Here is a 26,146-nt window from a genome sequence, read left to right as displayed (position 1 = left end):
TGCATTCTGACTATGGGTCACCAATGGTAGGCTGTGAAATTCCTTATACCTGTCTGGCCCTTGGGGCTGAGCTGTGGGATGAAGCTCTGGGAGGAGACCTGGGAGAGATCCTAGAGCGAGCCAGGGTCCCCCATGTCAGAGCAGAGCCCGGAACAGCAGGAAGGGATCCATGGCAGCCTCGCTCTCCCTCTGTCCTTTCCCCACCATGGGCCAAACAACATCCTGAAGCACATTGTGAGAGAACTGCTCAAAGGGAATGGTGGGTGCATTTCCCTCAGCCTTGTCCTGGGACTCAGCAGCCAAGGGCTCTGGCTGCAGGTCTGGACAGGTCGTGCCCGGAACAGTGGGAAGGGATCCATGGCAGCCTCGCTGCCCCGCTGCTGCTTCCATGCCCTGCAGGGCTGTGTCCCAGCCTGGCCTGGCTGCAGCTTCTCCCCAGCCTCTGCAGGAAGGCATTGGGCATCAGCTGCCACACAGCCCAAACTCACCAAGGATCCCCTGCATTTTCTCAGTCCCCAGGCACATCCTGAGGTGTGGCTGCTTGGAGGAGGGAGGGCCATAGCCAACCCCAAAGGCCTGGGGGGATCAGGATTTTCCTGATCCTTATCCATGTTTTGGAGAAGCATCGCCTCCTGAAGAGGCCACTTCCTGGATGTGCAATGATTCCATCTGATCCAGCTGTGCCTCCTCCTTTCTAAAGGGATGCACAGAGGGGCTCTATGGAAGGTGGCATTTCCTGCAGGAAGGGAGGCGATGCCAGACAAAGCCACAGGAGGTAATTGCTGTGCCTCTGGGCCTGAGCCCTGCTGAGGCTTGAGCTGCCCTCTCCGCTGCTTGGCACTGCGGGCACAGCCCGGATAAGATGGGCACAGCCCAGAGAAATTGTCCTGAGCAGGCTTTGGGCACGCGGGTACTGAGCTGTCCTGCTGGGCTCCCTCTGTGGGAGACACGTCCCGAAACCTGGGAGCAGCTGCACGGGGTGCCCATGGTGAGGAAAGGGCAGAGGGGGAGAGCAAGGCTCCAGTGTGTCCTGAGAGGGCCTGGCTATGTGCCCGTGGGCTGTGGGACCTGTTCCATGGGCAGGTGGGCAAGCAGGAGGGAGGGACGGAGGTTGGGAGTGAGAGCTGTGGCCCTGCAGATTTCCCCAAGCATTTAGAGAGGGTTTCCTGTGTGGGAGGGAGAGAGCCCCAGGGCCCTGGGCTACTCCAGCTGCCCCTCCAGGCATGTTGCACAGCACCTGTAAAGGGCGTGGAGAGTGACCAGGAGGCACAGGCTCCCACAGCCTTACCCTACCCCCCTGCAGTGCCCAATTCCCCAAGGCAGAAGGGGATCCCAGCACACCATGGCAATGGTTCTGTAGCATCTGTGCTCCCTTCTCGACTGGGATCATGACTTGGATTAGTTGGAACTGCTGGTGAATGGTGCTTTGAAGACCTTGCCAGATGTTGTAGGCATGTTTTGAATGTACCTTTCCTGACAGACTAATCCGTGTCAGTGTGGCAAGAGCTTACTCATGAGCCAGTTCCCTTAAGTTCCTCTGAAGGTTGATCAGTTCTGGAAACCTTGCCCTGCTCCCTTCTGGAGCCCTGAGGGATCCCACAGGATCGCTGTCAGTGGGAGAAAAGGGCATTTGGCTGTCTAATCTCCTCCCGTGTGCAATGGGACTGTGTCCTCCTGTGTGCTCTGTGCAGCCACAGAGAAGAGCAGAGAGGGAAGGGGCTGGGCCCAGGGCTGTGCCTGGGGGCTGAGCCTTTCTCAGCTCCTTTGCTGCCCCCAGGGAGCCTGAGCTGCTCCTGCTGCCACTGCCCAGCCCTGGCCCTGCCTGGGGCTGGGTTTGGAGCTGCTGGCAGCTCCAGGGAGTCCTTTCTGCCCTGACTGCCCCGCATGGGGCTCCTTCCATCCCAGTGTGGGGCCACTGCAGGCACAAGATCCCCCAGGCCCTGCTCCTGAGTGGAAGGCAGAGCCAAGGGAGTGCCTTGGAGGGCACCAATCACCCAGGTGCCCTCACTGCCACTCGGGCCTGAAGGAGAATCTTCAGCAGTGCCATTGGAGCGGTTGTGTCCTGCCTTTCTTTGCAGCTGAGCCTGTTTCTAAAGGTGATCTGGCCTCCCAGCCCACGTTCAGGATTGAGCCTCTGGGAGATGGTGAGGGTAGGTCAAGGCCTTTCCCCTGGGAGAGCTGCCAGCTCAGAGCCCAAAGCTCGGCCGGGGGGCATCGTGGCAGGTGCCAGAACAGAGCCATGCATGTGTGTGCCCTCGCCCTGCACGATCCACTCACAACTTCTGCTCAGCACTGGCAGCTGTTTGAAGGCAGCTGGGCCCTGGCCCAGCTGAAAAAGACCAGATGATTTGTTGATTACAACCGTTTTTGCATAAGCATGACGTCCTGAAAATGCCATCAAAGTAAAGGAGAACAGTTCCGTCTTTAAAGGTGTACTTTTTGTTTCTCAAGTGATGGGCCAAAAGGCAGGACAGAAGGAGGTGTTTTCCCAACGAAGCAGAGGCCAATTGGCAGCCCCGGCTGCAGGAAGGAAGGTCAAGCCAAACACAGACACAGGCACGGGCACAGGCTCAGAAGGTAATTGCTGTGCCGGGCTCAGCAGGGCTCAGCCCTTGGCAGGGCTGTGTGGCTGCAGCTCTTCCCCCAGGGCCTGCCCTTGCACGGCCCAGCAGCAGCCAAAGCTGGAGGTGCCTTTGGAGCTCGTTCACAGCCCCAGGGAAAGGGGACTCATGCACCAACGTCCCTCCCGCTGCAGCTGCTCCGGAGCTGGCCCTGAGTGCCCAGAGGCCCAAGGCACAGGAGCAGCCCCGCGCGGGAGCCCTGCCGCGAGCCCAGGGCCAGAGCCAGCCTTGGCTCCCGACTGGGCAGGGGCTGCACTGGGTCCAGCCAGGGCCTGACTCTGTGCCCTGGGGCTGGGGGAGCTGTCACGGGGCAGGGAGGGCCAGGGCTGGCAGTGGCTGCTCAGGGATGGCTTTGGCCCGTGTCCCTCCAAGCAGCAACTGCCCAAGAAGCTGCCCCCCTCTGTCCTTTCCCCACCATGGGCACCCCGTGCAACCGCTCCCAGGTTTCGGGACGTGTCTCCCACAGAGGGAGCTGTTTTGCGGAGAAAAGAAGAAACTTCGCAACTTTATAAAAGTTGTAAAGCTCAGTGTGCTTTTATTACGACGCGCGCCGGACGCAAGCCCCCCAACAAGGCATGCGTGCCTCTGAAGACCCCGGGTCTTCTTTTATCCCCCTTCCAAATGCATATGCATACAGTTTCACAATAAGTTCATACAGATTCATTCCGTGTGACATTTAGCACCAGCTCTTCTTTATCAAAGAATTTCTAGGTCGGGCTCAAATTGACCTTGTGGTCTTTTCTGTTTTTCTTTCTCTGTCTCCTTGTTGTCTCTGGAATGTGGCTTTTCCTTCAGCTTTGGCCTCACAGACTTTTCACCCTTTCCAGACATTTCACCTAATTCAGAATGGATCTCTACTCTGTCTCATTCCCCCCTTTCCTAGGAAATAAGTAAGTTCTTTTACTTAAGGAAAACCTCCACGACAATAAGTGTCTTTTAACACTTCACCATGTACGTTTGACAAAGAGGTTAGTACAGCTATTCGTTGTAGCATTCTACAGTTCCAAATTAACCATGTAATAGATAATCCTAAATTTATCCCAACTAATATTAGTAAAACTACAGTGGGGTGGCATAACTTATTAAAGATTCCATTCGCAGTTGGTGACTGCCCAAAGATCACATCCCACCAGTGATGATCTGTATTTTGTTTCATTCTTTGTAGAACCCTGGTTATCTCCTTTGTATTGTGTTGGACAGTAATTAAGGTTTTCTTTCCATTTTCTTGGATTTCCTTCAAGATTTCCAATAAGTCTTGGTGCTCAATTAACTCTTTCCCTAATGTAAGGTTCATCCTAATAGGGGTAGGTGGTAGTCTGTGATACATCGTGTAATTAGCTTTAATCAGCTGGTGGGATGTCACTGGGGCCAAGTATGAAAAACCACACCCAATAATCTTAACAAAATTACAAATACAGAAGTTAGAATGATTTCTACTAGACAGAATAACATCATTGCTATCAATTTTTACTGCAGCACAGGCAGTCCTCAGACACACACCCTTTTCCAGTATATACGAGCACAGTTTTCTGGTCAGTGACTGGATGAACTTCAAAGTGACAAATACTCTGTTCAGTGTCCAAACACACATCCTGAGCATTAATAGTATTGCTTTCGCAAATGAATCCCATCTGTTCTCTAGTAATGCAGGATTCTAAGTTTACTGTCTGCCACTTTCCATTCATCTTTCGTGCCCACACTCTATGTTCTGAAGGATAGAGTATTGTTTTTTCATGGTTTAATCCTAGGGCAATGGTGGGATGGATAACATAAACAGTGGCATTACGTATGGTAAGCACAAAGGCAGTTGCTACATCAGAAGCAGGATCATAGGTGAAATTCACCATAGTCCACCAAGATTGAAACTTCCTTTCAAAATCAATTGCATTATCCCACACAACCTTCCGAATTTCAGCTGGAAAATTACCTTCACTCCCTTCCCGTATGATCAAAGCTGCTGTTGCCTGCACCCATAACTGTGCTTGTATACAACTGAAAGCTAAAGACACATTATCTTGAACTGTACTAAGTGCTTCTACTATCAGCTTGTGGTCTTGGTCCCCGGCCGTTTCCCACTTTGACAGTACTTTTGAAATCTGCCACTGGCTAGTTCCTAATGCCAATAGAGATGACTGCAAGGGTTGCTTCAATTTTGTTAGGCTACCTGCTGCAGCAGCCAGTTTATTCATCAGTATTTCTGAATCAATTCCATTTAAAACTCCTAATCCTGTCCCTAATATGCCAGTTAGATCCTTTCTTGTTCTGCTCCTGAGATATGCCTGTTTTTGTAACCATGTTGTCCAGCCCTCAAAGGAAGTTTTTAGGAAGAAGGAGCAGGCTGGTTGGATTTTTGAGATGTTAATTTGCATTATCAACTTCACACGTTTGAGAGACCATTCTGGATTGAATAATAGTTGTTGCTCACCCACATTCCTTACTACATAGGGGCCTATTCCATACACCTCAGGTTCAAGTTTGGGTTGAGTCTGAACTATTTGAGTCTTGCTGTGGGCTGTATAGGGTCTTGCTGTGGTAAAAGGTGTAGTGTCTACTTTGAATTTAAATGAAAGCCCGATATCATCTTGTGCCCAAAGGCAAGTTATTTCTACAGGCTGTATTAAGGTGAAATTACACCAGCAGTCTGATTCATTTAGGCTATCACAGATTTCCTGGTGTTCATATGCACCAGGAGAGGCTGAGACACTAATTTCATTTGGTCTCTCATAAGCCGTCCCATTTATCATCCGGCACCCTACCTTGATTAATTACCCTCTTATCCCTTGAAGTGTCCACAGTTTCTGTTCCTGCCATTCCTGCTCCTCATATACCTGATCTCCATGAATTACCACAGTGGATAGGTTTAAATCCTTTATCTCAGAAGGTTTTCCCATGGATCCAGTATACTGATTAGACGTCTGGGACCAAGGCCATTCAGCATTGCTCTGAATAAAGGTACTCTCAAGTTCTAAAACTTCAGCTATGATTACACACAAAACAATTCTACAAACTAAAATATGAGCTACTCCCGACCGCAATATACTCATTTTGCCCAAGTAAGTTTTAGTCTCAGTTCATTGTCTCCTGGCGTCACTCCTCAAGGGGTTTCTGGGCCTTCTTCTCCCGAGAGCGATGAATCCAGGCGTTCTGCTCCTTGATTCTGACTGCAGTGAAGGTGGTGAGGAGCACTTGGAACGGTCCCTCCCACTGTGGTTCCAAGGTCTTTTCTGTAAGAGACTTAAGATATACATAATCTCCAGGTTGTATGTTATGTACTGGCCCATCTAACCCCCGGCTCCGAGTTCCAGCCACATGTTTCTCAATTTTCTTGAGCTGTTGGTTTAAGGCCACCATGTAGGTGGCTAGTGTTACCTCTCCAATATGGGTGGACAGTCTCTTTTGTATTCCATATGGTCTTCTATAGAGTATTTCAAAAGGGCTCAACTTTTCTTTAGCTCGAGGTTTTGTTTGAATTCGCAATAGTGCTAGTGGAAGAGCTTGGGGCCAGCGTAGATTAGCTTCCTGACCCAGTCTTATGATTTGCTGCTTAATCAAATGATTCATTTTCTCCACCTGGCCGCTTGATTGGGGGCGGTATGGAGTGTGAAGTTCCCAGTTGTAGAAGTCCATCCGAAAATCCTTCATTTTTTGCGTCACAATTGTCATGAGAAAAGACTACCGAAGGGTTAAAGCTGCTGAGCCGGTTGGGAAAGAAAGTCTCCTGCTTATCTAGTGTGCTCACAAGTGATGCTTGCAGAACACGCCATGCTGTACTCGAAGGGGGCATGCTGCCCTTTTCTGGACAATTGAACTGGACTTTCTTCCAAACTCCTGAGCTGGCTGGACTGAGCTCTGGGGTGGCTCCCCCCGCTCCATGAGAAGACCCCTCTTGCCTGTCTTCAGCCAAGACCCCTCTTGCCTGTCTTCAACCACCGTGATGGACCAACAGAGATGCGAATCCCCTCGTCAAGGAACCAAGAACCCCTCTGGCTGGGTGTCACCCTATTGACACCCCCATGGCACCCCCATGGCAACCTCCTTCCAGAGACTGGGACTGTTCTCCCTCCCAACTCAGGGAGGGGGAAAAACCTAACGTGCCTGTGAGCATTCGGCCATGAAAACAATGGACTTCTCCCCTCCATGGAAACTTAATTTCAGTTACCTTCCCCCAACCAAGAACAGTATATATATTGGGGTTCGGTCTGACTGTCCTTTGAGTACTCCCCAAGACATGTACCAGCAAGTTTCGGCGGCGGGACCCCGAAGACATCACGTTTTGGTAGCTATACCCCATTCCCTGACCTCCTTTCCTCCCTTTTTCCTTGTCTTACCCTTCTCTTCCCCGGATCCCTTAACCAAACGCATATTTAGCTGTGGTTATAATCAATAAATTGTACATTGTTGATTTGTTACTGCAAAACCCCTGTGCCTCTTGTTGGTTATTTTTGCACCCAAAAATCATTCGTCACCCGTTCATTTCGGGCGGACCTTCACATAATTGGCGTCACGGACAAGGATTCCAGCAGCCAGTGAGATTTTGCAGGTTTTGTGTAGTTTGTAACCTCTCGCAGACTACACATGCCAAAGCCAAATCTCACGCTCGATTGAGCACACAGGCTCCAGAATTGACACAAAAGATTTTTTCGGTGCAAAAGCAGGGGAAATTGTCACTGTCACTTCTGTTACTGATTTTACCGGCACGGACACTGACACTGATACATCTACTGGTCCTGATATTGATGCTGTTACTGATATTGATAATGTTGTTGTTGTTGTTGTTGTATTTGAATTGAATCTGAACCTGTTACTGTTGTTTTTGAGGTGAATTTGAACCTCTTACTGTTTTTTACTGCTGTATTTTTTGTACCTGGACTGTCTAAAAGGGAAGGGGCAGACTTGAAGTAATTAAGCAGTGCCTTTTAGACAGATATTGTCCCTTCACCTACACAGGGAGCGAGGGGTGGCCCAGCGAAGGCTGAGTGGCTTTTTCCCTGTTCTAGGTTCTGGTCCCCTCACAAAGAAAACATTTCTGTGTGTATGTGTTCATGTGAGTGCGTATCTGTACTGTCTGGGAAGGAAGAGACAAATTTGAAGCAACCTCACAGGGCCTCCCAGACTGATTCTGTCTCTTCAACTACCCAGGGAAGCAAGGGGACAGTGGAAAGGCTGTGTGATTTGTGTAACTTAAGTTAACTCCCTGGTGTAGCTTTGGTCCCCTCACAAAATGACTAAGAACTTCAGTGCAAAAGGTAAGGCTGAATTTTATGCTCTGCTTGCTAAATACAATGCCACACCTTCTCCGGAGGGAGAAGGATGGGCAAACTGCAATTGGTTTAACTTAGAAAATGTTATTGATAGAATATCTTCTTTGCAACATGAAACAAAATTTAAACTGGGCAAAAATAAAACCATCCTCTGCTCAGTCTTGGGTGCCTGTCTCACAGCAGCCATAGAAACTCGCTTTAAGCGAAAAAGTGAGGAAAATGCTATCATAGACTCCCTCCAAAACTTAGTTGAAGTTTTGCAAAAACAATTGGATGAAGAAAGAAATGTAAATAACTTGTTACGGACTGCCCTGAGAGAGGAACATGTTAAAAATTCACAGAACTCTGATTCCTCAAAAGAAACAGAGGAGAAAGAAACTCCTCACACTAGTCAAAATTGTTCTCAAACAGAATTAACCCTGATGAAAAATTGTGGGAAACACTGCTGTAACAACATAAAACCTCTAATTAAAACAGAATACAACTATATCAATAATGAAGATTTTAGCCCGCACAAAACCACTAAAGAAATCCCGTACACTGCTACTGAATTAACAAAACTTGCAAAGCAGTACGGGCTTCTCCCCCAAAAATCTGAAACAGAACACATTTGTCAAGTGTCTCTCACTGGGGGAGATCAGATTCTTTTGTCAGAACAAGAAGCCGGCAGGTGCTGGAGACATGGGGTGTTCCTAACAACAGCAGACAGATGCATCCCATGGTCCCCAAATCAGCACACAGCTCATTGGGCTGAGGGGCTTAACCCCTTGGAAAGGAGAGACCTTTTGGTTGGTACCCTTGACCAACTCCTGGAAAACATTCACAAATCCGGCTGCCTGCAATTGATTCATGAAAAGAAATTAATTCCTGGTTTTGAATCTCCAATCCAATCACCTGTAAAGCCTGAAATTATGACCTCTTTAACTCAAAGGCTTCCGGGAACACTTAAACCTACAGCAATTCTCCTTCAGAAAACCATAGTAGCTCTGTCTCCTATAGAAAGACCAGATAAACTTCTTAGTAACCAGAATGACCCTTTTGTTCCCCTTTATGACTTGCTGAGAAAAAGAATAAAATGGGATTGGACTTCTTCTCAGAAGGAAAAATTGCAATTGCTGATTCTTGAAGTGACAGCACACCAAGCACTGGACCCTATCAATCCTATAGACCCCTTTCAGGTGGAGTGGGGATTTGCCTCCTCACAACTTTCAGTAAACATTTGGCAGCAGGGTCCCGAGGGTCTGACAAAGCCTGTTGGATTTTATTCCTATGGTTTCAAAGATGCTGAGAAAAGGTACACTACCTGGGAAGGGGTGTTTGTGGTTGGCTTGGCTCCCAGGGAGGTGAAGGAGAACTGGGCAATCTAAGAAACTGGGAGCTTGGGTAGCAGCCAAAATAAACCTGCCTCTGTGACTAAAGCAACCCCTCCTCTCTCCCCCACTTCTGCTAACAGAGAGGAACAGGACAATGCCCAGATTGGGGAACTGTTAACTGTTTGGAGTATTTTCCAAAGTGAGGGACAGAATTACTTTCTTGTCTGTATTAACACCAAGTCCTATGCTATGTTTATATTTGGGTTGCTCCAGGCTGATGCTTTTAAAAGAGCTACAGGAGATAATACTGTTAAAGCAATGCAGGGATGGTTTGGGATTTTCCTAAACCCACAGGAAATTCAATCTGGTAATGTTTCTCACTTTACTGTCAAAAGTGTGCAGGATAGGGCAGAAGGTGAAAAGATTAAATGGACTTCTCACACCTCTTACTATAGATGGGGGGTAAATGAGTGTTCCAAAATCACTGCTTTTTGCCCAACAGCTCCAAGCACAATTCCTTCACTGCAGAAACCAGATGATGATTTCAAGAACCCAGGGCATTACCCTGGACAACCTGTTTTTGGTGGACCCCCTGCTGCTGTAGGGGAAGTACCACTGCTGTTCAAAACCTTTCTGGCAATTCCATTGTTCTAACCTTTTCTGCCTCTTCGTGGCAGAGTCTGTTGTGTTTACTTTTTCAGAAGAACTCCGAGGGACATGAAGACCTGACAAACCATGATAACACTAGTGATGAACAACAGAAATAATGTTTTTCCTTCCCCTTATGGTAACACCAGGTGATGATATTATACATAACATGTAAATTAATTGAACTTGAATAAATTGGCTGTCACAATTAGAGATTTGACCAAATTACAGCAACTACTGCAGTCATTCTTATTGGCTTTTGCGAACACACCAGAGACTGCTATCAAGCATATTACCAAATTGGGAAAGAGTGAATGTGGATGATCACAAATTGGTAATTGATGCACTTAGTGCTACACAGAACAATGTTTCCTTAGCCCTCAGCTGTATCCAGGCACAATTGTGGATGCAATCTGTCTCTGCTGCAATTATAAGAGAGGGCGAGGAAGGCACCTTCCCCACAGAAATTCGGAAAATAATCTGGGACAGTGCCACTGAATTTGAAAGAGAATTCCAATCCTGGTGGAACCTGGTGAACTTTACCTATGATCCCATTTCAAACACAGCCACTGCTTTTGTCCTAACCATACGCAATGCCTCTGTACATTTGGTCTTCCCTGTTATTGCATTAGGATTAAACCATGATGGAGCTGTTCTCTATCCTACTGAACATAGGGGATGGGCCCGTCAGGTTGATGACAAATGGCAAACTGTTAACCTGGAAACTTGTGTTGTCCGAGAACAACAAGAGTTCATGTGTGAAAGCAATGCAATCATAGATCAAATATTTGTTTAGACGTAGAGCAAAATATCTGTCATTTCAAAATTCGTCCACATGAGGATACCCAGACAGCTCTTATATACATAGGCAATGGCTGTGCATGCTTTAGAACCACATGTGATTCTGTCTTTGTAGAAGATGTTGTAGTAGATGCAAAGAATCATTCAAATTTTTGTGCTTGTAACTTTACTAAGATAGTAGGATGCGATTTCTCTTATGAAGCTCCAGTTACTTCTCACCACCTACTGCAATCCAACTACACGCTGATCCAGAAGCTGATGCCCACTCCTATTAGAATGAACCTCACCCTCGTGAGACAACTATTGCTCCATCAAGACCTGATTGACATCCTCGAGAAAATCAAGGAGAGCGGACAGAAGAACCTGGTGACTGTTCATCACAACGTGAGACAAATACACCGGGTTATGGAGAGGGTAAAGCAAGATGCTGAGCATAGGTAGTGGGATACTCTCTTTGGGTGGTCACCTACTGCCACAGGCATTCTGAACAGTGTGTGCCATCCAATTGTTGTTCTTTTGATCCTAGTTACGCTTGGCTTTATCTTGTCAGCAGCCCTATTCATTTTGAATTGGAGAATGATGAAAAAGCTTAAGAGACTGTCAGCTGTAGTCAATGCACACCGCTTAGCTGATGTACTCAATACAATAGATGTCCCCAAAACACTTGATACGAAACGGTTATGAATCAAGCATATGTGCCTTAGAACAACTTCTTAAATATCAAGTATGATTTGCAGAAAGTTACTTTAATTTTTAGAAAATAATTTTAAAAGACGATGATAATATTATGATTTGTTTGTTGTTTTGATTATTTGTGATTTGTTTTAATCATTTTGAAATTGTTAAACAAATGATATTGCTTTCAGTGATGAATATTTTTTGAAAGTGTTAAAATTAATCATAATTTCTTGAAATCGTTATAAAAAATAACCACGTGTGAAGTTGTTATGATGATCAATAATAATTATGTTTATGTTTGTTGGTTCCCCTTTTCCCTTTTTCTTTTCCTTCTCTTCCCCTTTTATCCCCTCTCTCCTGTCATCCCTACTTTTCCGGGTAATGCTACCAACGTGCAACGAGTTTTGAAGACACTCTAGAGCTCTGCTGATGAAGATTCCTCAAGACAATCATGAGTCACGAGGTCGTGTAGAAGTCCATCCGAAAATCCTTCATTTTTTGCCTCACAATTGTCATGAGAAAAGACTACCGAAGAGTTAAAAGTGCTGAGCCGGTTGGGAAAGAAAGTCTCCTGCTTATCTAGTGTGTTCACAAGTGATGCTTGCAGAACACGCCATGCTGTACTCGAAGGGGGCATGCTGCCCTTTTCTGGACAATTGAACTGGACTTTCTTCCAAACTCCTGAGCTGGCTGGACTGAGCTCTGGGGTGGCTCCCCCCGCTCCATGAGAAGACCCCTCTTGCCTGTCTTCAACCACCGTGACAGACCAACAGAGATGCGAATCTCCTCATCAAGGAACCAAGAACCCCTCTGGCACCCTATTGACACCCCCATGGCACCCCCCTGGCAACCTCCTTCCAGAGACTGGGACTGTACTCCCTCCCAACTCAGGGAGGGGGAAAACTTAACGTACATGTGAGCATTCAGCCATGAAAACAATGGACTTCTCCCCTCCATGGAAACCTAATTTCAGTTACCTTCCCCCAACCAAGAACAGTATATATATTGGGGTTCGGCCCGACTGTCCTTTGAGATCTCCCCAAGACGTGTACCAGCGAGTTTCGGCGGCGGGACCCCGAAGACATCACGTCTTGGTAGCTATACCCCATTCCCTGACCTCCTTTCCTCCCTTTTTTTTTCCTTGTCTTACCCTTCTCTTCCCCGGATCCCTTAACCAAATGCATATTTAGCTGTGGTTATAATCAATAAATTGCACCTTGTTGATTTGTTACTGCAAAACCCCTGTGCCTCTTGTTGGTTATTTTTGCACCCAAAAATAATTCGTCACCCGTTTATTTCGGGTGGACCTTCACAGCCCCCTGTTGCTATGGTCGGTCCCTTGGCAGCTCCATGGAGACCCCATGCCAGGGGTGGTTGCCATGGACACCAGCTCAGGCCTGCAGCCACAGCCCGTTGCCATGGCAACCATTGGCAGCCCCATCCCCAGGCTCACGGGATCCCAGAACCCCAGAATTGGCTGAGCTGGGAGGGACCCATCAGGATCCTCCAGTCCAACTGCTGGCCCTGCACAGGACACCCCAACAATGCCAGCCTGGGCCTGGCAGCGCTGTCCAAACACTGCTGGAGCTCAGAGAGCCCTGGAGCTGGGACCCTTCCCTGGGGAGCCTGGGCAGGGCCCCAGCAGCCTCTGGGCAAAAACCTTTTCCTGACATCCAACCGGAGCCTGCCCTGACTCAGCTGCAGCCGTTCCCTCCACTCCTGTCCCTGGGTCCCAGAGGGAAGAGGTTCCCACAGCCCCAGCCAGGGACCCGCTCCCAAGGCTGTTGCCACGGCCACCAGGGCTGGGACCAGCTGGGATGCTCGGTTTCCAGGGGCCGGGGTTCAGGAATGGGATTCCCCAATTTTCTGCTCTTGCTAAAACCGCGCTGCCCTCGCTGCCCTCCCATGGAAAGCACAAAGGCAAAGGTCCGGGCTAGGATAAGAACAATTTATTAGGAACACAAACAAGATAAGGGACAAACAGAACTGAAACAATATTGATAACAGAAGGGATAAATTAAACAGTTTACTGGGAAAACCAAAACACAACTAACTGGGTCTTCCTAGCCACAATTTCCCCTGTTTGGAAATGACACCCTTCTTCTCAGGGAGAGAGAGAGAGAGTGTCCCTTTTCTGCATCTGGAAATTCTCTGAGGTGGGATTGAATGTAATGACACAGCCATGGCAAGACCCTCATGTTTTTCAATGCCACATCATGACACTGGTAGGGGCAGGGAAAGGGACAGGTGTCTTCCCAGCATGGATCATGGGGAACATGGATCACCAGAGTTCTTCCCAATGTGGGTTCTCCCATGGGGGATGAAGCTGGAGTGGTGGATTAAGCTGTTCCTGCATTTGTGGCATTTGCAGGGATCCCTTACTGGTGGCTCCATTGGTGTCTGGTCAAGTGAGAGCTGGTGGTGAAGCTCTTCCCACACTGGGGACACTCGTAGGGCCTCTCCCCAGTGTGGATGCGCCGGTGCTTGATGAGGTCAAAGTTGTGCTTGAAGCCCTTCCCGCACTCAGGGCAGAGGAAGGGCCTCTCCTCTGTGTGAATCCGCTGGTGCTGGAAAAGATTGGAGCTGCTCGGAAACCTCTTCTGACACTGGGGACACTCGTAGGGCTTCTCCCCAGTGTGGATGCGTTGGTGGGTCACAAGGTTGGATCTGTAGCTGAAGCCCTTCCCACACTCCCCACACTTGTGGGGCCATTCCCCGGTGTGGATCCTCTGGTGGCTGATCAGGTGGTTGCTCTGCCTGAAGCCCTTCCCACACTCCCCACACTTGTGGGGCCATTCCCCGGTGTGGATCCTCTGGTGCCTGATCAGGTGGTTGCTCTGCCTGAAGCCCTTCCCACACTCCCCACACTTGTGGGGCCATTCCCCGGTGTGGATCCTCTGGTGCCTGATCAGGTGGGAGCTCCGCCTAAAGCTCTTTCCACACTCCAAGCACTTGTGGGGCTTCTCCCCATCATGAAGCTGCTCATGGACCACCAGCTCTGAACTCTGGCTGTAGCTCTGCCCACCTTCCTGGCTCAGGGTGGCTCTTTCTTCTTCAGAGCACCCTGGGCTGGGTTTGGAGCCCCTCCTCATGGGGGATGTCTGAGGTTTTTCTTCCCTGTTGGATTCCTGTGCGCTAGAATCACTCAAAACGGCCTCTTTCACGAGGTTCTGCCTTGCAGATTTTTCCTCCCTGGTCTCCATCCTCAGTTCCTTCCCTGGGGAAGGAAGGACAAGGACAGGATGGGATTCGCCTCCATGCCAGAGGGAAGGGGAAGGAGATTCCCACAGTGCATCCTCGGCAGGATGGCGTTGGCAGCAGGGTTGTCCTGCAGCCAGGGGCTGTGCTGGGCTGGGAGATAGAGCAGGAGAGAGAAGGATATAGGAACTGACTTCCTCCTCACCTATCTGGGTGTCCTGGGGATCCTTCCTCTTCCTCACAGCCTCCTTCTCCATCCAATCAAAGTTTGGGAGTGGGAAATCCTGTTCTGGGAAGAAAACAAAGGGTGCACACATTGTCTTTTGTACTGGTTTGAAGGCAAACCTGGGGAGGGTCTAAACCAGAATTACAATTTAAAAGAAAATGAAGATCAAGGCAATGATACAGAAACACTGCCTTAAACTGACAGAGTCAGGACATAACCTGACAGCCTGTTGTTCAGGGTGGTGGCAGCAGTCCCAGTAAATGGTTGTGCAGTCCTGTTGGAGAGATGAACACGATTCTGTTGAAGCAGTGATCCTGTAGAAGGGTCTGGTCTTCCTCTGGAGGCCCAGTGGTGGTTAGGGAGTTCTTGTCCTCTGGCAATCCAGTAGGCAAGCTGCTCCTGGTGTAGCAAAGTGTCAGCTTATATCCAGGTAGGAATGCTTGGATCCTCCCCCTGGGTGGAGCATCCCACAATGGGAGGATGGAATTTTATCAGTCCTGCAGTGACACTCAATGGCCCATTCACAGGAGATATCTCCCCTGGAGGGCGTTATCAGGGCTGAGTCATGGAAGAGATAAAGAACACTGCCCCACCTGTTTATAACAGTTGCTGAAGGTGGGGATTGAAAACATGCATTTGGTTACATCTTGCATGGCAACCTGAAACAGTGGGGTAATCCCTGCTCAGGGGGTGAACACCACCCCCCTTACCCAAACTGGCTCAGCTGTAAAACCCTCACCCTGGGAATGCCACGCATACAGGGGACAATGTCACACTTGGGAGGGGAGGGCTCTTTTTCATGTCATTCCCTTCCTGTCCCCCCTTTTCTATCCCATTTACTTTTCAATAAAATTCATTTTGGGTTTGGTCTCATTATCACCTTAATTGGGGCAGAGGAATCTCTCTAACACTTTTCTTAACCAGACTCACCAGACTGTGAAATTATTTTTGCACAGTGAGTTTAGGCACTGTTCTCTAACCCCAAGTGCCTTTGACAACAGCATGGTTCCCTCCTCTGAGGAAGTTGTGGTTCTCTCTGGAGGAACTCTTTGAAACTGGGCTGCAGATTTCTCTGAGTGACTTATGGGAGAACCAATGAGGTAAATCGCCTTTGTGGGCCTGGAGAGTAAAGAAAATATTTTGTTGTCCTTCTATTACAGCGACCTGATGAAGGTCTTCAGGGTGAGAGAAGTGGATGAGAATCTTGGTTCATGATCAGAAGGCTGGATTTATTGATATATGATATATAATACATTATAACTATACTAAAAGGAATAAGGAGAAAAGTTGCAGAGGCTTGCTAAGCTAAGAATAGAAAGAAGAGAATGAATAACAAAGTTCTGTGTCCAGCAGAAAGCAAGGACCAACTCTCCCGTGAGTGGTCAGCAAATCCAAACACTCACAGAAGACCAATCACAGATGCTCCTGTTACATTCCAAATCAGCAGATAATTATTGTTTGCATTTTTCTTCTGGGGCCCCAGCTTCACAGAAAGGACAAATCCTAAAAGAGAGGATTTTATGAAAAAATGTCTGTGACATCCTTCCTTGAAATGTTTTTTTAAAATCACAGGAGGAAAGGGAGCAAATGATACCAGCGAGACTGACAAGGTTCATTCACCCCATGGTGAGGAACACAAGGCTGCTAAAAGTCCTACAAGAAGCTCAGCTCAAGTAGCTAAATTCCCAAATAACTCCTGAATTCCCAGGCTTGAGTGCTTTGCGAAATGTGAGAATCATTTTTCTCTTCATCCCTGTTCGCCTTTGTGACAGTTACAGAGTTTACTTTCCTTTTAATGATATCTGTATTGGGCTGAATTTACACTTTTATCAGAACATGCTAGCAGCTGAGCTGGAGCTGTGCAGGAACCAGTGGAACTTGGAATTCCCACAAAATGGTTTGTACTGTCAGTTTATTAATGTTTGGGATTTGTTTGCATTTTCATCACATCTGACTTGTGGGAAAATCAAATATTCATCAAAGTGATTTATGCAGAGTCAAGTTTGATTTCTGCCAAATTATTTTGTCCAGTGCCCAGGGTATGCTCGAGGGGTCCCTGTGCCTCTCGCCATGGGGGATATTTGGCAGGGGTTTGGGGGGGTTGTCCCTGTCCCTGTCACCCCAGGCCATTCCCCAGGGGGTCTCCATCATTCTCACCCCAGAGAATGCCTGGAGGGTCTCCCTCCCTCTCACCCCTGTGCCAGGGGGTACTCGGGGCAGTCTCTGTCCCTCTCAGCCCAGGGGATGCTCGGGGGTCTCTGTCCCCTCACCCTGGGGGATGCTCAGGGGGTCTCCATCCCTCTGGCCTCAGGCAATGCCTGTGCAGGGCTGGGGACCAGGGGCTCTGTGTCCCTCTCACCGCTGAGAGTGCTCGGGGCTGGGGGGGCTCTCCCACCTTCTCACACCTGGGGAGGCTGAGGGGGTCTCTCTCCCTCTCAGCCCTGCTGTGAACCCACCCAAACATCATTGGGCTCTGGGTGAGCTCAATCCCAAACCCTGATCCTGGTCTCAGTCTCACTCCACATTTAGACACACTCACAGTTCTGTATTTATTCTCATCCCAGTTTCAGACTCATCTATCCCAAGACCCAACCCCAACCCCAGCCCTAAAGCCAATCCCATGTCTAGCCTTAACCCCAATCCCAGCACTAATCCAAATCTCAACCCCAACTCCAATCCCAGCCCCAATTCCAGCCCCTTCCTAAATCCTCAGCCCCAAACCAAATCCCAGGTTCAGCCCTTCTGGGGGTTTGGGGGTGTCTCTGTCCCTCTGAGCCCGATGATGTTTGGGTGGGGTCACAGCAGGGCTGAGAGGGACAGAGACCCCCCCGGCCTCCCCAGGTGTGAGAAGGTCGGAGAGCCCCCCCAGCCCCGAGCACCCTCAGCGGTGAGAGGGACACAGAGCCCCTGGTCCCCAGCCCTGCACAGGCATTGCCTGAGGCCAGAGGGATGGAGACCCCCCGAGCATCCCCCAGGGTGAGGGGACAGAGACCCCTGAGCATCCCCTGGGCTGAGAGGGACAGAGACTGCCCCGAGCACCCCCTGGCACAGGGGTGAGAGGGAGGGAGAACCCCCAGGCATTCTCTGGGGTGAGAATGATGGAGACCCCCTGGGGAATGGCCTGGGGTGACAGGGACAGGGAAAAACCCCCCCAAGCATCTCCCAGGGCAAGAGGAACAGAGGCTTCACTAGCATCCCCTGGGCACCAGACAAAGTAATGTTTTTTCTTGTCAGAAATCAAAATTGACCGTAGATAAAATGCCTTGAATTTATTTTTCCCACAAGTCACTTGTGATGGAAAGGCAAATAAATCCCAAAATTTTATAAGCTTATAACTGAAGCTATTTTGTGGCAAATCCAAATTCCTTTGGTCTTGTACAGCTCCAGCTCAGTTGCTGGCACATTCTAAAAAAAGAAAAGTGGAAAATAGGCCCAATACGGATTATGAAAAGGAAGGGGAAGCTATGCGTAGCTGTCGCAAAGGTGACAGGGACAAAGAGAAAAATTATTCTAACATTTGGAAAAGTTCCCCAGCCTGTGAAACAGACTTCCCCTGGAGGGGGCCAAGTGTGACATTGCCCCCTGTATGCGAGGCATTCCCAGGGTGGGGGTTTTACAGCTGAGCCAGTTTGGGTAAGGGGGGTGGTGTTCACCCCCTGAGCAGGGATTACCCCACTGTTTCAGGTTGCCATGCAAGATGTAACCAAATGCATGTTTTCAATCCCCACCTTCAGCAACTGTTATAAACAGGTGGGGCAGTGTTCTTTATCTCTTCCATGACTCAGCCCTGATAACGCCCTCCAGGGGAGATATCTCCTGTGAATGGGCCATTGAGTGTCACTGCAGGACTGATAAAATTCCATCCTCCCATTGTGGGATGCTCCACCCAGGGGGAGGATCCAAGCATTCCTACCTGGATATAAGCTGACGCTTTGCTACACCAGGAGCAGCTTGCCTACTGGATTCCCAGAGGACAAGAACTCCCTAACCACCACTGGACCTCCATAGGAAGACCAGACCCTTCTACAGGATCACTGCTTCGACAGAATCGTGTTCATCTCTCCAACAGGACTGCACAACCATTTACTGGGACTGCTGCCACCACCCTGAACAACAGGGTGTCAGGTTATATCCTGACTCTGTCAGTTTAAGGCAGTGTTTCTGTATCATTGCCTTGATCCTTATTTTGTTACTGAATTTGAATTCTGGCTTAGACTCTTCCTCAGGTTTGCCTTTAAACCAGTACAAAGCTCATTGTGCTCATCCCTTGTTTTCCTCCCTTGTTTTAGGAATATCCCATTCCTAAAACTTGGCCAGATGGGGGAAGACACCTCAAGGAAGATGAGGATGCCCCAGGACACCCAGGCAGGTGAGGAGGAAGTCAGTGCCCCTTTCCCCCTCTCTCCTGCTCCATCTCCCAGCCCAGAAAATCCCCTCTATGTAGGACAACCCCGCTGCCAATGCCATCCTGCTGGGAATGCACTGTGGGGATCTCCTTCCCCATCCCTCTTCACGGAGGGAAATCCCATCCTGTGCTTGTCCTTACTCTACCAGAGAAGGAGCTGAGGATCAAGATCAGGGACGACAAATTCCCACAGCAGAACCACATGGAAGAGACCGGTTTGAGTGGCTCCATGGGAAAAGAATCCAATGGGGAGGAAAAGCCCTGGAGATCCCCCATGAGGAGGAGGGGCTCCAAACCCAACCCAGGGTTCTCTGAGGAGGAAAGACCCACCCTGAGCCAGGAAGGTGGGCAGAGCTTCAGCCAGAACTTGGAGCTGGTAGTCCATGGGCAGCTTCATGATGGGCAGAAGCCCCACAAGTGCTTGGAGTGTGGGAAGAGCTTCAGGCAGAGCAGCACCCTGATCAGCCAGAGGATCCACGCTGGGGAATGGCCCTATGAGTGTGGGGAATGTGGGAAGGGCTTCAGCTCCAGCTCTGCCCTTGTCATACATCAATGCATCCACACTGGGAAGGGGCCCTACGAGTGTCCCCAGTGTCAGAAGAGGTTTCAGAGCAGCTCCAGTCTTCTCCGGCACAAGCGGATTCACACGGATGAGAGGCCCTTGCGCTGCCCTGAGTGCGGGAAGGGCTTCAAGCACAACTCCAACCTCATCAGGCACCGGCACATCCACACTGGGGAGAGGGAGAGGCCCTACGAGTGTCCCCCGAGTGGGAAAAGCTTCACCCAGATCTCTGTCTTAACCAGACACCAACGGAGGCACCTGGAAGGGAAGCTCTGCCAATGCCCCAATGCAGGAGGACTTTTGTGCACTGCCCCAACTTCATCCATAGTTGGAGGATCCATGTTGGGAAGAGCCCTGGTGATCCATTTTTCCTTCGGATCCATGCTAGGAAGACACCTGTCCCTTTTCCTGCCTCTGCCAATGACATGATGTGGGATGGAAGAACATGAGGGTCTGGCAATGACAGTGTCATTACATTCACTCCCACCTCAGGACATTGCCAGGCACAGGAAAGGGACACTCTCTCTGTCTCTCTCTCTGTCCCTGAGGAGAAGAGTGTGCTTTCCAGGCAGGAGGAAATACGTGGCAAGGCAGACCCAGCAAGTTGTGGTTTAGTTTTCCCTGTAAACAGTTTTATTTATACACTCTGTTATCAATATTGTTTCTGTTCCATTCGTTCCTTATATCATTGTTGTTCCCAAAAAATTGTTCTTATCCCAGACCGGGATCTTTGCCTTTGTGGTTTCCATGGGAGGTGGGAGGGCAGTGAGGACAGCGCGGTTTTAGCAAGAGCAGAAAATTGGGGAATCCCATTCCTGAACCCCAGCCCCTGGAAACCGAGCATCCCAGCTGGTCCCAGCCCTGGTGGCCGTGGCAACAGCCTTGGGAGCGGGTCCCTGGCTGGGGCTGTGGGAACCTCTTCCCTCTGGTGCCCAGGGACAGCAGTGGAGGGAACGGCTGCAGCTGAGTCGGGGCAGGCTCAGGTTGGATGTCAGGAAAAGGTTTTTGCCCAGAGGCTGCTGGGGCCCTGCCCAGGCTCCCCAGGGAAGGGTCCCAGCTCCAGGGCTCTCTGAGCTCCAGCAGCGTTTGGACAGCACTGCCAGGCCCAGGCTGGCATTGTTGGGGTGTCCTGTGCAGGGCCAGCAGTTGGACTGGAGGATCCTGATGGGTCCCTCCCAGCTCAGCCAATTCTGTGGTTCTGGGATCCCATGAGCCTGGGGATGGGGCTGCCAATGGTTGCCATGGCAACGGGCTGTGGCTGCAGGCCTGAGCTGGTGTCCATGGCAACCACCCCGGCATGGGGTCTCCATGGAGCTGCCAAGGGACTGACCATAGCAACAGGGGGCTGGGGATGGTTGCCACGGAAACTGATCACAGCAACAGGGGGCTGGTGATGGTTGCCATGGAAACTGATCATAGCAACAGGGGGTGGGGATGGTTGCCATGGAAACTGACCATAACAACAGGGTCCTGGTGATGGTTGCCTGCTAAGGATCACATTTGTCACAGGCACTCAGAGGGGTTCCGTGGGGACTTTCCAAGAGTCTCCAGGCTCTTCCAGAGCTGGAATGTCACAGGCACAGACAGGGGCTCCATGGAGACCTCCCTGGGCTTTCTTGGGATGGTAAAGAGCCTTGTGGTCAGAGGCAGTCACAGCCATTCCATGGTGACATCCCAGGGGACCTTGTGATGCAAAGGCATCGATCTGTCACAGGCACTCACGGGGGCTCCATGGTGACATCCCAGGAGTCCCCAGGCTGCCAAAGAGCCAGGATGTCCCAGACACTCACAGGGGTTCCTGTCATGGGCACAGTGGGAGCTTCAGGCAAAACCTTTATTTCTTTTTTGGAGAAACTCCTGCTGAGACATGAGATGGAGAAATTACATCCTGCAGGCACCATGGATCCTCAAACCCCTGCAGGGCCCCTAGACTTCTAAAATTCCTTCTAAGAGAGGAGACTGGGAGCAGTTGCATCCAATCCCATCTCCAGACTTTGTCAAAGGTGTTAAAGATTAGACACGTGGAATTGAACTTTAATGCAATTTTCCCCCCAGGGTTAAAGATTGAATACCAGATAAATTTATATAAATACAGCTCTGATTTTTTCTGATCATTATTAGACAGAATGGTTCATTCCCACCACAAAGTAAATGAAAAAAGGGAGTTTTTGTTACAGTCTGAGGTGGTCTGCACACAACCTTCCCCCAGAGTTTCTTGTGCCAATGGGTAGGAACCACGAGAGCACCAGCACATAGACACAGACAGACACACACACAGACACACATACACACAGACACACACACACAGAGAAATGCTGAAAGTGTCCAGGGGCCAAAGACAAAAACAAAGGAGAGTCCAGGGTACAAATACAGGGAAAGAGGGTGCAGAGTAGAGCACCGGGGATCCAATGCTCTGAGGGTTCAGGGGCGGTACACATGGAAGGGACCAATAGTAAATGCCAGTGTGGATGGGTAGGGTTACACACCAGTGGGAAAATAGGGAAGGGAGAACTCACCAGAACATGAACATATTAGAGTTAAAGGGGTAGAGAAGGCCAAGGGAGAGTACAGAACTGGGACAAATTAACATAGTGCTGCAGAGCACCATGGGGAAGCCTCTTTCCTCACCCTGAGTTGTGAGGAATGCCCAGAGCCTACAGTGTGTCTCTCCAGGGCATTTCTGCTGGCTTTTCCCTGGTAGGCTCACAGGTTTGCACAGTTGTGCAGTGTCACAATGATCTCCTTGGTTCTGCATTCCTGCTGTGGCTGCTGTGTAACAATGGACCTGTGATACCATGAGGCTCCATAGTGTCACCATGGTCCATTTGGTTACACAAGGCCCTGTTGGGACATGATGGACCCTTGGTTCCATGAAGGGCCTGGGCTCCCACAGCCCCTCACAGGGCCTTAAGGCATCTCCGAGTTCCCCATTGCCCCTCATGGCCTCTCAAGGCCCTTCATGGCACCTCGCGACTGATGGCCCCTCACAGCCCCTCACAGACCCTCTCAGCCTCAGGCTTGGGGCTCCACCCAAGGCAGGAGAACAGGTTGGGCCCTACTTGTTCTGCTTTCATTTCAGTCCCTTCACAGCCACAAGTGCAGAAAGGCTGAAAGGGAGCCTTTCCCCGGCGTTTCCCTCAGGGTTAACTGCGGGCTGAAGCTCTGTGCTGGCCCCGGCCCCAGTGCCACCATCCCTGCAGCCGCCAGGCCTTTGCTGTTCCCCCGTGTCCGTTCCCTGTCCCCGAGTCCCGCCCGGCTCTGGCAGCAGCAGCAGCCGCAGCGCAGGGGGCGCCGGCCCGGCCCAGCCGGGGCTCCCGGCCAGGAGCAGCAGCAGCGCCGGCCCCTTCCCGCCTGCTCCTGCCTCGGCTCCCGAGGGCTTTTTCCAGCTCAATTCTGGAGCAGAGCAGCCAGCACCCACACACAGCCCTGACTGCTCAGGGCCTGCCTGTGTTGCCCCGAGTAAGCCCTCAAAGGAAGTAAGGATCGGGTTCCAGCGCTGTTTTCAACACTCTTTTACTCACCCTGAGGTGACAGCAGGAGGCTGCTGGTGCCTTTGCCTTGGGAATTGCAGATCATGGCTGCTCTTGGCGCTCTTCTGCTTGCCACTTGAACTTTATCCATAAAAATGCAAGTGCCTCTTTCAGTTGGTTCTACCCACAGTGCTTTCATGAAAGTGAAGTCAGTATTTTTGTCACAGGCATAAAGATCATCAGATACTGGAATGCCCACCAGCCCCTGAACACTAAGATGAGGGGAATTAAAGCCACACAGGCCACATTTGCAGAACTCAAACACAGCCCGGTTGCTGGCGTTGTTGAAATAGAATAAACTGACAGAGGCTGTCACAGAATTTGCCTCCATAATGTGGAATTAAATTTAAAAATCCATCAGGAGAAACAGAAATCAGAACTTCTCAACTCGCTTCATTTCTCCTTCCCAGCAGCCGGAAACGCAGATGCCCAGAGGTGTTTTGCACTGCTGCTCCCCCCAGTTTGAGCCCAGGCTCTGCCCAGTCCCAGCGGGAACCTGAGCCCAGCCCAGGGAGCTCAGCGCACACGGGGCCAGGCGCAGAGCCCCGGGCACGGCCGCCCATTGCGGGGCAGCGGCGCAGACGGAATGTCCTGCGGCCAAACCTCCTGCTCCTGCCACACAGCGCCAGCCTTCTCCCCCTCCTCCTCCTCTCCCAGCATGGCACAATTTCCAGCTCGGAGGAGGCTGCCCCAGAGAGGGTTCCGGCTCCTGTTCAAGCCTGAATGTCCCTGCAGAGGAACAGGGCATCTTTCAGCCACTTCCACAAGCTCAGGCTTCTCACTTCATGGCGAATCTGGGATGCAAATGGCCTTGCTAAGAAAACCAAAAGCCAAAATGTATTAATAATTATTAGAAAAAATTCCCCTTTCTTCCAGGCAAAATTCACCAAGTCATTCTCTGCATTTCTCCTTTTCAGATTGTTTCAGTTGGCTGTTCTGACAGGTCCATCTTGTTCTGGTGCTTATCATGAACTGATTGTGCTCTTGATTTATGCACCAAGGCACCAGATGTGGAATCATCCACAGTGAATTCAGAAACAAACTCCCTCTGGCAGAGCATTTTCACATTCCAGATAATTTTCAAGATGTCCAGTGACAGGTTGGAATGATCATCACAACACTCTCCACTTGTGGCTGCAGGCTCTGCAGATTCTTTCTCTGCATTCAGCCAGGCTTGTATTCCCTAACAATTCTTTGTACCACCTCCTGTTTTCTTAGCCTGGAACAGGAACAATGAAAACCTTACCCATAGCACAACTCCCCAGTCCACCAGGAAAAGAAAGGACAAGTTGTCAAGTTCTCCAAACCTTTGTCCTGCTTTGCTGCAATAGTCCTGCTGCAGGCACAGTGTGGAAAGCCAAGAGAAGCCGCAGTTGGTGGCACATCTTGTGACAGGAGCTCGACCTCATTCTCCAGGAAATGTTTTTGAAAAGGGCAGACAGGACTATGGAGAAGATTCCTGGAAAACTGAACCAGCTTTCCAGAAGTGAAATGAAAATAGAAAGAAATCATCTGAAATGTTTTCCTCAGTTTATTTCTGTTTTCCCCTTTTCCATCTTGCACTACTTCTCCATGCCATGAGTTCTAAATGCATCTCACCTCTAAGATCAATGACTTAGCGAGTTTTAGACACTCTAAAATACCATGAGCTGCACGAGGTTTGCCTTCCCCTGTTTTTGTTGGAAAGCAATGCTGGAGCCACAAGTGCAGCGCTTGGGTCGGGCACGAATTCCAATTCAATAACAAAATAAGGATCAAGGCAATGATACAGAAACACTGCCTTAAACTGACAGAGTCAGGATATAACCTGACACCCTGCTGGGCAGGGTGGTGGAAGCAGTCTTATTAAATGGTGGCTGCAGTCCTGTTGGAGTGATCAACGTGATTCTGTCGAAGGAGTGATCCTGTAGAAGGGTCTGGTCCTCCTCTGAAGGTCCAATGGTGGCTATAGAGCTCTTGTCCTCTGGGAATCCAGTAGGCAAGCTGCTCCTGATGTTGAAAGCCTCAGCCTACATCCATGTAGGAATGCTTGGATCCTCCCCCTGGGCGGAGCATCCCACAATGGTATGATGGAATTTTATCAGTCCTGCAGTGGCACTCAATGGCCCATTAGCAGAACGTATCTCACCTGGAGAGCGTGATCAGGGATGAGTCATGGAAGCCATAAAGAACACTACCCCACCTGTTTATAGCAGTTGATGAAGATGGTGATTGAAAACATGCATTTGGTTACATCTTGCATTGCAACCTGAAGCAGTGGGGTAATCCCTGCTTGGGTGGGTGAACACCACCCCCCTTACCCAAACTGGCTCAGCTGTAAAACCCCCACCCTGGGAAGGCCACACACACAGGGGACAATGCCACACTTTGCCCCCTCCAGGGGAGGTCTCGGTCCCTGTCACGCTTTTTCACAGGCTGGGCGACTTTGCCAAATGTTAGAATAATTTTTCTCTTTGTCCCTGTCACCTTTGCGACAGCTACACAGAGCTTCCCCTTCCTTTTCATATTCTGTATTGGGCCTAATTTCCACTTTTCTTTTATTGGAACCTGCCAGCAGCTGAGCTGGAGCTGTGCAGGACCAATAGAATTTAGATTTGCCACAAAACAGCTTCTATTGTCAGTTTATAAAATTTTGGGATTTGTTTGCGTTTTCATTACGTGACTTGTGGGAAAAGCAAATATTCATTGAAGTATTTTATGCAGAGTTAAGTTTGATTTCTGCAAAGTTTATTTTGTCCGGTGCCCAGGGGACGCTCTGTGCTTCTCACCCTGGGGGATGCTTGGAAGGGGCTGGGGAGGGTCCCTGTCCCTGTCACCCCAGGCCATTCCCCAGGCGTTTGTCCTTTTCACCCCAGGCCATTCCCCAGAGGGTCTCCATCATTCTCACCCCAGGGAATGCCTGG

At 49.9% G+C, this 26,146-nt stretch overlaps 1 pseudogene; it reads right to left on the bottom strand.

Moving 5' to 3' along the window:
* The window catches only part of LOC131096400 (zinc finger protein 239-like), a 193,705-nt pseudogene extending 168,220 nt beyond the window's left edge, over nucleotides 1-25,485 (bottom strand).
* Between the last annotated feature and the right edge of the window lie 661 nt (nucleotides 25,486-26,146).

The sequence above is a fragment of the Melospiza georgiana genome, unplaced genomic scaffold (genome assembly GCF_028018845.1).
Source record: "Melospiza georgiana isolate bMelGeo1 unplaced genomic scaffold, bMelGeo1.pri scaffold_29, whole genome shotgun sequence".
NCBI classification, from domain to species: domain Eukaryota; kingdom Metazoa; phylum Chordata; class Aves; order Passeriformes; family Passerellidae; genus Melospiza; species Melospiza georgiana.
Note: the sequence above shows the minus strand (reverse complement) of the source record. Positions and strands in the feature narration are given on the sequence as shown.